This window comes from Scylla paramamosain, chromosome 15, assembly GCF_035594125.1.
Source record: "Scylla paramamosain isolate STU-SP2022 chromosome 15, ASM3559412v1, whole genome shotgun sequence".
NCBI lineage: Eukaryota > Metazoa > Arthropoda > Malacostraca > Decapoda > Portunidae > Scylla > Scylla paramamosain.
The window spans coordinates 25276012-25281011 of record NC_087165.1 but is presented as its reverse complement, the minus strand read 5'-3'; positions in this window follow the sequence as shown (position 1 = coordinate 25281011).

The window sequence follows — 5000 nt, the reverse complement described above, 5'->3', positions numbered from 1 at the left end:
GTTATACACACTTGTCGGGAAGAGTGGCGCGATTATTTACTTCATAATGAGAGGAAATGCAGCCTCCGTGGATTAAATAATTTCCTTCACACTCACGGAAAAGAATCATTGACGCCTTTCGTTCATACGCAGATTTACGAGTCACGATTCCTTTCACTTAGAAATATCATGCGTTATTTTTTTTTAGAAACAGATAAATAGTGCGCAAAAAATATGCTTTCTTTCTGAAAAGTAAAACAAAGAAAAAATATTGTCTCAAATTATCTTTGTCCATAGACTGTTTATTTTACGATGCAAAATTAATCATTACTGAGTTACGTACACCTGTTCACATTGTCATACTATAGTTTTTTTTTACTTACTTACAAATATAACACAGACAGATACAAAAGAAAGAAAGAAAGAAAGACAGGCACAAAGAAAAGCAGACAGTAAAACACACACACACACACACACACACACACACACACACACACAAAATGACAGAATACAAGTGAAAGCCTCCCACGCCCTGTATACGCGAGGCGTCACGTGCAGCAGCAGCAGCACGTTCCCCCATGTGCACCTCAATTTCGCAGGAAAAGAGGAAAAAAAAAAAAAAAAGAACATAAGAACATAAGAAATAGGGAAGCTGCAAGAAGCGACCAGGTTTACACGTGGCAGTCCCTGTATGAAATATACCTACCTATTTCCATCTATTATCCCCATCCATAAACCTGTCTAATCTTCTCTTAAAGCTCTCTAATGTCCTAGCACTAACAACATGATTACTGAGTTCGTTCCACTCATCTACCACTCTATTTGAGAACCAATTTTTCCTATCTCCTTCCTAAACCTAAATTTTTCAAGCTTGAACCCGTTATTTCTTGTTCTACCCTGGTTGCTGATCCTAAGAATTTTGCTTACATCCTCCTTGTTATAACCCTTATACCACTTAAAGACTTCTATCAGGTCCCCTCTTAACCTACGTCTCTCTAAAGAATGTAAATTTAACAACTTTAGTCTCGCCTCGTAAGGAATACTCCTCATCCAATGTATCCTTTTAGTCATTCTCCTCTGTACTGATTCTAATAGACCTATACCTTTCCTGTAATGTGGGGACCAGAACTGCACAGTGTAGTCTAGATGAGGTCTGACCAGCGCCAAGTATAACTTTAATATAACTTCCGGCCTTCTACTTTTAACACTTCTAAAAATGAATCCTAGTACCCAAAAGATGAATCCTAGTACCCCTAAAAATGAATCCTAATACCCCTGAAAATGAATCCTAGTACCCCTAAAAATGAATCCTAGTACCCAAGTGAGTCTCAAGTGCATGATTCTTCCACGTCGGGAAAAGCGAGGGAGGAAACTAACGAGCGCTGTTGGTTCATCAGTGCGTGAGGTGAAAGATGGTTATTGCCTCACACGATAGATTGACAAGTGGAAATAAGCAAGCATGTTTTATTCAGGAACTGTCACGGGTTGCGCCGGTGGATTTTTGCAGCTTTCTTATGTTCTAAATATATGTGAAGTTACAAGCTAAGACTCGCATAACCTTTTGACGACTGTGACCTTCAAGCCTTCCAGCTTAATGAAATGCAATGCAAGCTTACTGTCACATCTAACCCTTTAACTGTTATGACTTAATCTAGAGCTTAATAAAATGTAGTGCACGTTGAGATTACAGTGTTAACCCTTTCAGTGCTATTTGGCACAGGAGACACTTCTTGTTTTACAGCCATCACTAAACACTATACTGAGTAGAAATTCCAAAAACCTATTCTAACCACTTTTCTTTCTTGTAGACGCTTATAAAGATTTCACACATTGTGGTTGGTGAATTATTGCATATCGCAAAGAAAGGCTTAAGAGATAGCACTGGCACCACAACGGAGTGAAGAAACAGACCTTTTTACCAATGCTCACAGTTCCATCTTTGCTCAGTAGCCTCGTGAATGATTAATAAAGTGCAGTATTAAGTGTAATGCCATTTAAAAACGCAAGAGCTTACAGTGCACATGACTAATGACTAATCAAGCTTGGGAATTCCCTTTCGCCTCACCTGTCTTCCTTTTCACTCTTTTTCATCCTCATCTTTCTCTTCTTCCTCTTTCCTCGTCCCAAACCCCCACTGCAATTCTCCTTCACCAATTGGTCCAAACTTACTAACATAAATTTTAGGTGGGAATCTTAAGTATTTTGCCAAGAATTTGTAGCGCTGAGTCTGACAGGTGAGATTATAATAGAGTGGCTGTGATGTGTAATCAAGTGAAAATCAAAGGTAACAATGAAGGAGGTGGAACGGAAGAGGAGAATTGAAAGAAGATGGAAGAGAAGAGGAGAGAGAGAGAGAGAGAGAGAGAGAGAGAGAGAGAGAGAGAGAGAGAGAGAGAGAGAGAGAGAGAGAGAGAGAGAGAGAGAGAGAGAGAGAGCATAAATATACCATCCATTACACAAGAAAATCGATCACTTGTCTCGTTTATATAATTCAAGAAAGGGTAATTATTATAACTTCAAGGAACTTCCATATTCAACACCAATAACCCTGGTGTATTTATCCTAATCGAGTCATTACGTAGCAGACGCTCTCGCAGTATATGGCTTCAGAATAATTTGCTCCTGGAAATATTCTTCTTTTCATGCAAAATTCTTAGATTTTTTGGAGATGTTCAAAGTAAAGCAATAAGACAGATTTTTTGGAAATGTTCAAAGTAAAGCAGTCTTATTGCAGTTTTTTTTTCCCCCTCAAATAAGTATTTCAATGCCATGCAATGTATAGACTTTTTTATGCTTACCTTTTTACAAAGTGATGAAAAGGACACTAAATAAATTTGTCAAGAAGTAAATAAACAGAAATATAAAACAAATATAAAAGAGCCCATTAAAGTTAAATTTATGCTTCCTTTGTACAAAAAAAAAGTAATGAACAGGTCATTCAATAAATCAATGTCATAAAATTGATAAAATAAAATAAGATAAATAAACAAATATAAAAAAAAGGAAGAAATAAAAAAAAAAGTTAAAAAATTCCACTAACATTAAGTTATCTGTAAGTGGTCGTAGTAAGATGATTAAGTTCAGCGTTATTAAATTTTCAAGCGGGAAGTTGCAGCAGTGGCAGGAAAAAGCAACACCAGTAGCTAGGGTATCAGGCTCATGAGGAACAGTTGGCGCAGTTTACAGTTTACAGAGGACAAATTCAAAGATTGACAAGCTAATGTTTAAAATTAGAAAAGGAAGTCAGACATGAATATATGTTATTTCAGAGGCTGTGGAGGAAACGCTCCATAAAGTAAGTAATAATGATAATAATAATAATAATAATAATAATAATAATAATAATAATAATAATAATAATAATAATAATAATAATAACAAAACAACAACAACAACAACAACAACAACAACAACAACAACAACAACAACAACAACAACAACAACAACAACAACAACAATAAAAATTATAAGAAGTAGTGTGTGTGTGTGTGTGTGTGTGTGTGTGTGTGTGTGTGTGTGTGTGTGTGTGTGTTGAAGCAGGCAGGCAAGCAGGAGCACCTTGACAGCCACGTTGCATAGTTGCAGTAAAGCTTATCACTATTACTGTAATGAGGTAGACTGGACACTCATTCAAGACACCCACGCGGCGGTGTTATCTTAATGGAGAACTGCACACGAAGGAAAGTGTGCTGAAAACCATCTGCTCACCTGCCGGGGTCCTGAAACTCATACGAACATTTAGGCAGGTGTATGGGTAGAGGAGTGGATGTGAAGTATGGGCATGGGCGTGGGTTTGAGAGTAGGTGTGGGTGAGCGCTGTTGTGGTAATGATGGCTAAAGTGTGTGCACCTTAACACTCCCGTTACAGCTGTTGTTGATGTCAGTGTAATTGCCGCAGCTGCCACTAACTACCACGTTATCACAGTCCAGGCCACTACGGCGTAATGGTCTTTAATAACACACTTGGGTCTGAACTTATCCTGCACACAAAAGAGGGACAATTTTCACGCGACTCGGTGCAGAAACTCGAACACCGGGTCGCACATTTACCGACAACGCATGAACGAGCGGACGCAAACACGTAGAATCCGTGCACAAACACCACTATCACTATCACCACCACTACCACTACCACTACCACTACCACAACCACTACCACAACCACAAACAAAGACATCATCGTCATCAGTCATTACAACTCACCTCATGACTAAGGACTTCCCTCAACAAGCTCCAAGGGTCATGGTATTGTGTTAAAGTGACAATTTCTACTTTTTTCTTTTCCAGTTTCTTCGGTCAGCTTTTCTCTCTGGTGAAACTTTTCTCCGCCCATTACATCTCCAGTATGAATGTGTGTGTGTGTGTGTGTGTGTGTGTGTGTGTGTGTGTGTGTGTGTGTGTGTGTGTGTGTGTGTGTGTGTGTGTGTGTGTGTGTTATAAGGAGTGGTTCAAATCATGTGCACGACCAACAAGATATACGAGAACCAAATCACAGAAAAAAAAAAAGGAGGAACGAAATACAGAACAGAATAAAGACAGTGATGATGAAAAGAGAGGAATAAAGAGAAAGAGAAGAAAGGAAAGAATTAAAACATAAGAACAAAATCGGAACAGGAAACAAAAAAAAAAAGAAAAAAAATAGCAAAATGACAGTAAGAACGAAAAGAAGAATAAATATGGCGGAGCAGAGAATTTATAAGAGAGGGGGAAGGGAGGAATGAATGAAGGGAGGAATGAAGTGTTCGGCGGCTACCCAGCAAGAAGGGAAGGGCAGGTGGTTTTCGCTCATCACGTGGTTTCCATTACGGGAAGTCTTAATTATCAGACAGGATCCTAACCTTCCTTCTCTCCTAATCTCCTTCCCCCTCCCCTTCCCTCCCCTCCCTTCTTCCAGCCCACGAAGGAGCGGCAGAGGAAAGGAGGACGAAATGTGAAAAGATGATGGAAGGGAAGATGGTGAGAGAAGAGAATACAGAAGAGAGAAGAGATAGGGAGAGAGAAAATGAGATATGATGGAGGGA